Source organism: Parasteatoda tepidariorum, chromosome 5, assembly GCF_982258835.1.
Source record: "Parasteatoda tepidariorum strain Cologne lab strain chromosome 5, Ptep-v5.0, whole genome shotgun sequence".
Classification (NCBI taxonomy): Eukaryota; Metazoa; Arthropoda; class Arachnida; order Araneae; family Theridiidae; genus Parasteatoda; species Parasteatoda tepidariorum.
Genome location: NC_141759.1, coordinates 61,649,874 through 61,662,273, shown reverse-complemented (window position 1 = coordinate 61,662,273; position 12,400 = coordinate 61,649,874). Strand labels below are relative to the sequence as shown.

At 30.1% G+C, this 12,400-nt stretch overlaps 1 long non-coding RNA gene across 1 annotated transcript; it reads left to right on the top strand.

Annotated features, from left to right (window-relative positions):
• Window positions 1-1,237: 1,237 nt before the first annotated feature.
• LOC122270629 (uncharacterized) lies at window positions 1,238-7,162 on the top strand. Its single transcript, XR_006225918.3, has 3 exons — window positions 1,238-1,269; window positions 5,490-5,565; window positions 6,712-7,162. It is a non-coding gene; the product is annotated as an uncharacterized LOC122270629 (long non-coding RNA).
• Window positions 7,163-12,400: the final 5,238 nt, after the last annotated feature.

The following is a 12,400-nucleotide window of genomic DNA, read 5'->3' as shown; positions in this document are numbered from 1 at the left end:
GTGAATTAATTATTGCCATAAGTTGAAGAAGAATTTGACTGCTTATTTACCAAATGTCCATTTGAAAAAATGATTTGAAGTTATTCCATATTTTTGATGTACCCTCTTCCGAAGTTGATTTATTTATTTTCAAATGAGATATTTAATATCTTTAATGTACCGTACGAACTGTACCCCTTCCCGACCGTTCAATCCTGGCGACTTATAACGTCGTTGCCGAGTGGAAGGATTAAAACAGGTCATAGGTCGGGAAGGAGGGTACAAAATTTATTTATTAATTATTAGACAAGAGCAGTCATGAGATTGAGTGAAAGTGCACCTGAAAAGTTGCGCTCCTTGGTTATATGTTAGGGAAAATCTTGCAAAGTAAAATCCGTAAAATGTCTTAATTTAGGGAAAGAGGGAAATCTTAGTAGTTGCTATTGGTTTATGAAAGAGATCGAACGTTTCCCACACAAGAGCAAAGGGAAAAATGTCCTGCTCTTAATTAAATGCATACTTGAGCCAAAAATAGATTTAAGAACAGGATGTGGCTTTTAAAAGTGTGAGAAAGTATTTCAAATAGAATAATTAATTAGGAAGAAGTTTTATAGCAGAGAAACTAACATAAAAAGATTAATTGAAGCTTTTTATGTTACATATATACATATATATATGCATATATATATATATATATATATATATATATATATATATATATATATATATATATATATATATATATATATATATATATATATATATATATATATATATATATTGTATATATATATATAAATGTATATATATATATTACATTTTATATTCATTACATTTTATATTATACATTTTATTTTCTGTTTTTTGCTTAATATATTTGTTTGTTTTTTCGCATGTATTTTTTACCTAATGTGTTCGAATTTCGTTTAAATTTTTTTGAGTGCTCCTCACACTTTTGTATTGATATATTTTGCTTTGGCTATACTATTAATACAATATTAGAAAGCACTCCTTTTTACGGATATAAGCGTGCGGGCAGATGAGGAGATTATATCTTTTCTTTGTTTTGTTTTCCGGATTTTAAATTTTTTTTTTTTTGATATCAAAAATTATATTTTTTTAAATACTTTTGAAAAATTATTTTTTATAATTTTCTTCTCCTGTCATTATTTTTTATTATTTTCCATATCTTCTCAATATTTTAGCTCATATATATATATATATATATAGCTTGAAAAGTGATTTTATGTTTAATGTATTTCAGTGAAAACGTGGAGATGAAAACTGCTTGTAAGTATATATCATAACTTATAACTTCTGGAACCAAAAAGGAATAAAGCATCGTGTTTTGTCATATTTTTTTCTGCAAATACGCAGAAATAACTTAAAATTTTTGATGAAGTCTTATTTACAACATAAAATGAGAAATCTGACAACAGAGAAATCGTCATATTATTAAATTACTATCACGTCAATTCTTTAAAAAAGTTTTTTTTTTTTTTTTTAAATGTTATCGTTTTTTCCAAAATCGATTTTTTGATATTCGAAGTTTTTACATGGATAATAGATTATTTACCCATAAGTCGCCCTACAATAACTATTCTGAAAGTACAACATAAGCTTGCAGGAATTATTTTATCTATATAAATTCGACAATATTTGATTCTTTTTTTTTTCAATTTATCCATACCAGTACATGTCAAGAGCTTGTTTAATATCTTGTCTTTTTCCTACTTTTTTTTTTACCTTTCCCATTTTACAAAAACTATCAGGCAGAGTTCCTTTTAAAGAACTCTCAAGATGATTTTAAGATATTTTGTTATATTATAACACGAATAATACAGCATGTCATTCAATAACATACTAGATAATAGAACAACATTAAATTTCAAACATAAGAACATCAAAGCATAAAAATAGTAACAAAATATCTTAGAAACATATGGCCTTGTTCTTTAAAAAGTGAATGCATACCTGCCGATTTTAATGTATTATGCGTAATGCTAAAAATAACTTACATTTTGGAACCACTGGAAAATATTTTTTCACAAAGTCGAGCAAGCTAGCATCTTTTTAATTTTCATTTTATCACTTGGAGAAAACAATCCTCGAAACGATTAAAAATTAAAAGGTATGCTAATGTATCGGAAAATATAAATTCTTTTACTCATGCGTACTTGCATTCAAGAAGACATTTCTTAAACGTCCCGAAAGGGTTAAAGGAAATGTATATACGAGATTGTTTTCTAAGTAAGGGCCGTTTTGTTATGTACACTAATATGTGACGCTGTGCGTTGCACTGGTGCTTGTGTCGCGTCCCGGCAATCCTTGGGAACAACTGAGCCGGTCAGTTCTTCGTCTTTAAAATATTTAAATTAACACGTTCACGCCGGGAAAGGTGAAAATACTGGTAGAAGAACTATTTCAATATTAGATAATATTCGGGAGGAGTTAATCTATTCTCATCTATAACAATTCACTGTAAGGAAATTTATCACGGCGAAGAAGCATTTCAATATAAAAATTGCATCCGTTAAAAACAATTGGTAGTTATGGATTTTTATTATTCCCGAAAAAAAACTAAAAAATGAAATTTATTTCTTGCCAGTGTTTACTCCGGTGCGTAGCCAAAATGAGAGAATCTAGCGTGACCCACCGGTGGGTCACCCCGGCGTGAACGTGTTAAACAAGTCGCCCGCCACGCACGAGATATGGTTAGTGGTGCGTGTTTAGTCGGCAAAATTCATGTCTGCTGCATACATAGCACTGGTAGATTTGTGAAATAGCAAAATTTCCTGCCATGTTGACAGGGAATTTTGCTACGCTATGACAATAACTCTCTCCGCATCTCAGATCCCAGCTTTATTGAGCTTTTTTGATTGGGAAGTTTTGAACCCTCCCTCCCTACAGCCCAAACCTGGCGCTGAGTGATTTTCATCATTTCAAACATCATTTTGGAGGCAATCCCTGCAACGATGACGAAGACGTGAAAACTGCCGTGACCCCTTGGTTAACGGAGCAGGCGGCAATCCCTACAACGATGATGAAGACGTGAAAACGGTCGTGACCTCTTGGTTATCGGAGCAGGCGGCAATCCCTTCAACGATGACGAAGGCGTGAAAACGACCGTGACCTCTTAGTTAACGGAGCAGGCGGCAATCCCTACAACGATGACGAAGACGTGAAAACGGCCGTGATCTCTTGGTTATCGGAGCAGGCGGCAATCCCTACAACGATGACGAAGACGTGAAAACGGTTGTGACCTCTTGGTTATCGGAGCAGGCGGCAATCCCTACAACGATGACGAAGACGTGAAAACGGTCGTGACCTCTTGGTTAACGGAGCAGGCGGTAATCCCAGCAACGATGACGAAGACGTGAAAACGGTCGTGACCTCTTGGTTATCGGAGCAGGAGGCAATCCCTGCGATCCTGCAACGATGACGAAGACGTGAAAACGGTCGTGACCTCTTGGTTATCGGAGCAGGTGGCAATTCCTACAACGATGACGAAGACGTGAAAACGGCCGTGACCTCTTGGTTAACGGAGCAGGCGGCAAGCTTGTAATGAAGAGGGTTTTCCAAATCTAGTTGTAAGGTATAATAAGAGTTTAAACAAACTTGAAAGAAGAAACATACTTAGAGTCCGAAGCATATGTAGAATCTGAAAATAAATTTGCTTATTGAAAAAATTTTTCGCTTTGTTTATATTTCCAAACGGCAATTAAAAAGCAACCCTCTTATGTTAATTTTTAATTATTTCTGCGGATTTCTAAATACGAATTTAGTGCCATAAATTATTTAAAATTAAAGCAAGTAATCAACTGAATATAAAAAAAGCAGAAAGAGTTGACGTGAAAGTAAAAGAAACTGAAATTCAAAGAATTTAAATATTAAAAAGTATTAATACTTGAAACAACGTAATGCTTATTACCAAAAAATAAATAAGCTGAGACAAAGAAATTTTATAAGCAAGCAAAGTTTGTACAGTAATATTTTTCCATTATTACCCTGAATGTAAGCCTTAATTTATTGATTATGATTATTACTATATTGTTAGTTATAAATAACAGTGCCAAACTTTCTGTAAAAGTTTTAATAAATTGGTAGCGAATTAAATAGCAATACTTGTGGAATAAAAATAATTATCCCTCTTTTTAAGAGTACCACATCGAGACAACAGCTACAAAGTTGCATGTCATATCATACTCTAAATTTTTCATATGTAGTAATGAAAAATATTTATCTAAAAGTAACTGACATTTCGCTACCACTAAAAAATATTCTTCTACTAAGTGGAGCAAGTTGGCATCTCTTCAAAAGTATACAGTTATATTACAACACTGAAGTATTTCATTTTAGCTAAAGGCTTTACTAAGTCAAAGTATACTTTTATAATTGAAGGAAAATATAATTGCTTTGGTTCTCATTTCTTTCATTAGAAAACTTTTGAAATGTATCATGTTCATATCTTTTGACTATTAACTTTCAGTGAGAATACAAAGTTAAAATTTGAAATCTTTGTTTTTAATTAATGATTCTCAATAAAATAGAGATTGCCCATAAAATAGAGAGAGAGAGAGAAAGAGAGAGTAGAAATTGAAAATATTTTTAAAAAAACTGCATGGTTCATCTTTATGCAAATAAAGGCCAACTTAGACAGAGGTCAATTTAACAAATTATATTTCTGTTTTTCTTTTCAAACATAAATTTACAATGTTAAAAGTTTAAAAAGTCAAATACCTTATATTGTTATACAGTGTTTACAATATCTTATGGGCAGTCACTTCAACAAAATATAAATTCCAATAACCCCGTAATCTTCTATTATGAAATATCCATCTGTTTTTAAAAATCAAATATTTCCCCTTAATACTCTGATAGACAACCGGGGAAAAAGTTATTTTTATTTCCGAAAACCGGATTAAAGTAATCTCTGACTACGATACTATTTCTTTCTTTCTTTATTTAAAAATAAATTGGGTACCTAGGCCGCGCAGCGCCCTCTAACCCATACATCATGAAGAAGAACATAGCATGAAAACATTTTGAAATTTGCAACATTATGGTAGCAAGAAAGTAAAGAAAAAAATAACATAAAAATTAAATTAAAAAAGAAATTGCATGCATTGTATGAAATTATGATTGTGATTACGGTACTATTTAAGTATTCAAAAAGGCTTGTACGATTCTTAAAAGACTTAAAAAGTGGTAGAAAAAGTATGAAAATAAGTCCCATTCCTAAAAAAATTATATTACCCACACCTAATATTTCCAAATAAATATATTTAGTTTCGAAATCTACCGTTTCGCATTTTTAATTTTAAAGTGAATGCTTATGAAAAGGAAATTTGTACCTTTTTCTTATAATATTGACAAAGCTTTAAAAAAATTTTATGAATATAGTGCGTTATCTTGCATTCAAATAACCTTTAATAGTCTTTTTGTTCAGAAAATTTATAGTAAGTATTTTTCATGCTCAATAAAAATTCTCTGTGAAATATTTTATATAGAGTGAAGAACATACAATTGACGGTTACGTTTCGAAAATGCCAGTACAGAAAGAAGACGTATGAACCTCTCATAAAAGTACGCATAAACTTTAAAATTTTTTTTTTTTTATAATGCTTTAATATTTTTATCCATTATACTGTGTGTTAATAAATATCACTATCTCTTTCCAAAAACCGAAGAAAAAAAGCATATAATTAGGGCTAGCAGAATAACAAAATAAATTTTGAAACATATATTCAGACGTATTTAAATTTTGAATTATTTGGCTCGGAAATTTTAATGCGTTTTTTGTGTTTCATTACAGTGATATAGTCAAGCTCACCCTGTATTTATTTTATACTTGGACTCTTTTTTTACTTTACACAGCTAGAATTGTATTTCTAAAATTTATTTAACTTAAAGTTGACGGTAAGGAATATTTCTTTACCTTTAAGGTTTTAAAACTGGTATGGTTAAAATACCGAGAATTCAAAACTATACGATTTTATAATCATTTACATTTAACGTGGTTTCTGAACCTCAAAAATGAAATTTAACTGGACATTGAAATTAGGTTATGTTAGGCAATGAACTTTTGAGTTAGATTATGTACGGCAATAAATTTTAGAGATAGGTTGTGTGTAGTTGAGTTATCTGTGAACTTAACCTTAAATGAACCGTGGTGGTATGTGGCTTACTTAGTTTATCTGGTGGAGTTATCTATTATGAAAAATGAGAAATACTTGACATCTTTGTGTTAAGCTGCTCTGCAGTACTGCCATTTATGCGTGAATGAGAGTTTCTTATTCCAATAGTCCGTGATTATCAATTGAGGAGTGCGGAACACGGGAAACTCTTCATGCGTTGAAAGATAGGAAGAAATATTGTTGCGTCAACTCTGGGATCCGAACCCCCGTCCAGATGACAGATAGCTCTCTCGGCTAAAGTATGTATCCAGCTGCAATGGATTCAGTTTCTTTTTAGGGGAATCTAGTTGGGACTGATAAAAGTCTGATAATTTTGTAACCGTAGTGGTTGAAAACAGTTAATAAACGATTTTTCTTATTGTTAGTAGTTTGAATACCATCTTTTGTATGGTTGATGGTTTTGTTTAACATAGTAAAACAACAATTAAATTAATTTTCATTTAGTTATATTTTCCGAACAATTTCTAATAGTTTAAGGTATAACTGCATTAATGTTTGTTTTGCTTTAATTAATAATTTTGATTTATTTTTTTAGAGTGTTGAATTATTCAGTTACATTGGTGGATATGTTGGAATGTGGTTAGGCATTCATCTGATTGCCCTTTTCGACCTGGCAGAGGGTATTAGTCACCTACTTTATTTTCCGTTTAGAGAAAAGCAGAATTAACGAAAAATGCGTTACAAAATGATTGTTTATTATTATTATTTCTTATGATAATTTATAATTTAGTTGGTAATAGCTATGCTTTGTTTCTTTATATAATGCTATCAAAAATAATAATTAAAATTATGTTTTAAATTATTATGTGATGAATATATTTTATTATGGAACAGTCAAACCTTATTCTGTTATGGAATCGAATTTTATTATGGAACAATCATCACACACTGGACTCAATAAACACCAATTGGACATTAAAACTACACGTTCTGCTGTCTCATTTATCTGAATCTTTTTATAATTATTTAAATTTTGTTAACTTCAACCTGGCTTTACTTCGACTAGTTTTAAATTGCTCATGTTTTATCAATCTCACGCTTTTATTAGTCTTCTAAACTTCATACATATTACTTAATTTATGATTATTTTTACTTTTTATCATACCTTTATTATACCGTTGTTGTTTTTATCATATTGATGGCTATTTTACTAGGTTTTACTATTTTACTGCTTACTTTTATCCAATGTTTCTAATATTTTGTCACTTATACCTTTTTTCTGTCTTTTCTTATACTTTTCTAGTTTACTCTATCAGCTTTTAATTATGTTTGATTTTAATTCTTGCTTGTTTTAACAAATTAATTATTTTATGTATTTATACGGCTCTTTGGCTGATTTTATACATTTTATCATTTTAAATAGTTTACACCTTTTTCAATATTAAACTATTTACTCTTTTTTTTATTTATTTTTTTACTTTTTAGATTTTACCTTTAAATTTACGGTTGCTTTTGTTTCCTTTCCAATACTTTTACCTTGACCATTTGTCGGTTATCGTTACACTGCCTATCGTTTTGTGTTCAACTTAAGACGATGAATTTTGCCACTGGTATTGTATCGTTTTATTCGTATGTACTGACTTTTATTTACTGACCACTGAAGATTATCGATCAATATAATAATTAAATATGTCCTAGTAGGTAAATCATTAATTTTAATACTTAACTATTTCCCATATTTATTATATTTCACAAAACCATCTTTGAATTTGCATTTGTGTTAGTGCTAGATTATTCCTGCAAATCTGTAATTAGTATGTATTTTTACTATATTATTGTTGCCTAACTTCTAACTGACTCTCCAAGTATTCAAGCAATAAAACATATGTAAAAATAGCTGCTGAAAAACCTAAAATGAGGCTTCTTTTTATCGGCATAATTTTTCAAACAGTAAAGTTAGTACTTCTCTTAGCACACTTTTGGAATATTTTCTGAGACACGTGAGGATTTTTGTAAATGTTCGGCAGAAATTTTGAATTTCGACATATATCCTCAGCAGCTTCTGAAACCATTGATGCTGATTATGTGAGAAAAATAATCATAATCCCAACCATGAATACATCCAAAGCAAGTAAAAAGAACAAAAATACATTTTTTGAAATTGTTTGATGTAATATCAGAGACACAGCGGAAAGAAATCCAGATGACACAAAAACGAAACACAAAACTTGATAATTCATTATCAATCATTTCAACCAACGAATGTGTCGATACGAGTGTCTTAAGCAAAAATTCATAGTTTATATCTTTTTGAGTTAATTTCTTTTTGATTTTTTATAGTTCTAAACGAATTTGTTCTGACATCAGCACGTAAAATAATGAAAAAGTTGTTATAGGTAAAAACAAACCTATTCTGATACATGAAGTACAGAGAATCTGGAAGATAATGTTTACAATTGGTTTCTTGATTTTGTATTTAAGCAAGAGGATGTAATCAAAACTCGTTTTTTCGTTTATTGGTGTAAGACGTTCTAGGGAAACTAATTCTATTACCATGCTTAAAATTACAAACAAATATAACTGTCTTGGTAATCTTTTCGGAACTGATAACATAATTATATTTCTAGAAATCTATCTTATTATATAAAACGCTAATACGTATGTATCAATAAAACCGATGATATTTCTTTTCTCGCGTTGGCAACAGTTTTCATTTTTAATTGGGTATACTATAGCCTACGTCACAGATCGTGTTATTCCTACTAAATTTAAGTAGTAAACAGCATTTTCTGCGAACCTGATTTCTAGCAACAAGTAAAAGCATCAAACGAAGTGTCTTGTTTATAGTCGCTACTCGCCAGGTTGAAATTGTATTAGTCTAGCTCCTTTGGAAATAATTTATATTGTTGTTTTACCGAAGTTTATGAATTTAGTAAGCATATTTAAAACTCAGTTTATTAATTAAACTAAAAGGTAAATGTTATTCCTAGTAAGTGGAAGTAGTTGTGCTTTTTTCATATTATACCCAATTGATAGGCTTCGGCGCGCAAGAGCACGTAGTGAGCATCATATGGCTAATCTATATTATATAAAACGCTAATACGTTTTAATTGATAGGCTTCGGCGCGCAAGAGCACGTAGTGAGCATCATATGGCTAATCTATATTATATAAAACGCTAATACGTTTTAATTGATAGGCTTCGGCGCGCAAGAGCACGCAGTGAGCATCATATGTCTAATCGGGTGAATTCTCACCGAATTATAAAAAAAATTCTCACAAAATTATCTTCATCGAAGCCGATGCTTTACATCCGGCGTTCAGTACTATTTCATATTGTTTTACAACACATGGTTTTAGCCTTCTGGTGGGAAAGACTTTAAAACAAAACTTACAACAGTTACTTTTCTCAACAACTGAAATTTAGAATAGTGTGATTACGAAAAATATGTGAACTGTTTGCGATTTCAAATTAATATTGAAATGCACAGGTTTAGAATTTTCTACAGTGAAAAGTTTTCGGAACTTCAGTGTTCAAAAAAGTATACAGAAGCTAGACGATAAGAACGTATTCAATGAGCGAGCATCGGATTGCGAAGCAATCCGAAATGAACTGCGAAAGCAGTTCCGGGGGTTGGAGAGCGCCAGCGAGCAGGGGGCGAAGCTTCCTAGTTTTTTGAATTTCAATAAAAGTGCAATCCGAAATAAAACTGCTGCCATTATTACCATAATATTACCAACAACACTTGAATCATGATTTAAATCGAAAATAGTTAAAGCTATATTTGCTATTGCACAAAGAAAAATTGCAATATTTACAACAAAAAAGATTATCATGGATAAATAATTCTTATTTTCAGTAACGTTTTCTACTGAAAGTATAGCACACACTTTAAATATAGTAAAGATGAATTTGTGCAATTGAACTGGTGAAGCATTTATTCGTAGTGATTTAATCTTTTCTTTGGCAGCCGTTTTGAAAAGATAACTTGGAAAGTTTTGTTGAAAAATATAAAAGTTTGAATTCAAATGGTTTAAAAATTTCTAATAGTAAATTCACTCTTTGGTTTTAACAAAATAAAAATAATTTTCTTCTTTATCAACATTTGAGTGTCCGTATGTTATTTGAAACATTTAAAAATGGTGTTTATTTTTCATGTGTTTTCAAAAACATGATATTGGACGACATAAAAATAAATTATATTTTTCGGGCAGTTTTCTCGACACTTATTCCTCATTAGATATGGCGTCAAAATATTAAAATAATCAAGATAGTTCTCGTTTTCTTTGTTCATTTTTTGTTCGAACCGGATTAAGTATACAATTAAATTGATCATTATTGATTGATATTGCTATGATTAGAAGCAATTTAAGTGCTAATATATAACGTGAAATTGAACAATTTAACGAAGATTGAGTTTTTTTTAAAAAAGAAGTTAATTGTAAGGTATAATAGTCGAAGTAAGTATACATTTAATTAGTGATCTATTTCAATTTTGATGGCATTATAGAATAGATTTAATCATCAGTTAATAACTGATTTTAAGTAAATTGGTTTAGAAGTAATTAACAAATGAATGCAATTGTTTCTCATGAAGTAATAACATTAATTCGTTTACCTATCAGTTTCGTCACAATAAGTGTTCTTCTTTTAATGGATTTTATTAAATTGCATTAAAATAATGAAACTGATTAATTGGTAGCATTAAGTGTTTTTTTTTTAATTTTTGAAAAGCAATTTTTCATAAGCATCTCTAGTCTTAATTAAACTAAATGTTTTACGAAAAGTTTCATAAATTATTTTAATATGAATCCTTTGCTATCATATTAAAATTAAGAATAGTTATCATGCTTTTTCAGATTATGTTTTTGTCAGATGATTACAATATGTAGTAATTTACGAAAAAAAGGAAAAAAAAACATTATTCTTGTGTTATTGTTGTCGTCGGCCATTAAGGCAGAGGGGGTGCGATTGTTCTTGTTTTCCAGTGGTGCTATTTATAGCCAAGAATTCGACTTCTGTTACACCCATACGTCGCACCCGTTTATAGGGCGGTCCCATTCATACATCCGTTCATCTAGAGATTGTAATTTTGAAATGAACAAGAGAACGATCAATCTCCACTTCAGTATCCCCAGAGGTATTGATTTATTATGGGAACATAGAGGACTTTGTGACTCATCATATTTAAATTGCACCAGTCAGCATTTACTGCTCTGGGAGTCTCCAGCTGGCTAGATTCGAACAACGTGAGTCCAGCGCCATGCCAAGCAGGCTATCTCAGCCGTAATTCTTCTTTTAAGAAAAATAAACATTATTAGGGGAGAGGGACTAGTGTGGACAGATTTTACAAAATTGCCACACAAAAAACATATCTGATATAGTTTTCAACTTATAAAAAATTTTTTGTCCATAATTTAGTCATCTACCTGCATTCTGACTTATATCTGAAATTACAAGGTTGTTTTGTTTTCCCATAATTTTTTTTTTTAAAAAAAAGGTGTTGAGATATTTACTATGGTACTCTGGCAGTAAAGTCTTCACGGCCCACCGGAAAAATATTCGCCAAAGAAAATTACTTGATTGTGGAAAGTTTTGACACTCATATGAATTGGCATCGAGCAACAGCATCCATACCAAATGAAACTGAAAACGGTTGATCTTTATTTTGATCGCATGAACTTCTAAAAATATGTTTTGCTTTCAAGCGTTTTATTTAAAAATACTAATGAAAGCACTGAATTTAACAAATCGTAAGAAATTATTATAATCGTGCTGTTTAATATAAATGTTATAGAGAAGAGAAAATATTTTTTATTTTATTTTTATTTGATAAACAATAAATTTAATATTTGCTAAACTTTTTAATTGATAAACAATAAATTTAATACTTGCCAAACTTTTTAATTGATAAACAATAAATTTAATACTTGGTAAACTTTGGAGATAATTTTAATATTTGATGACAAATTTCCACAATATCAGAAAATATTCTAAATAAACAGTTCTTTCTTCAATAATTTAGTAAGATATAAATTAATAAAAAACTTTATATAGAATTCGTCAAATTGAAAAACAAAGTTTTATAGTAATAAGTAATAGATGTGGCATATGTAAAACTGAGTTTCCAAAGATCATTATTTAATGCAACAATAGGGTATAATATGAAAAAAGCACAACTACTTCCACTTACTAGGAATAACATTTACCTTTTAGTTCAATTAATAAACTGAGTTTTAAATATGCTTACTAAATTCATAAACTTCGGTAAAACAACAATATAA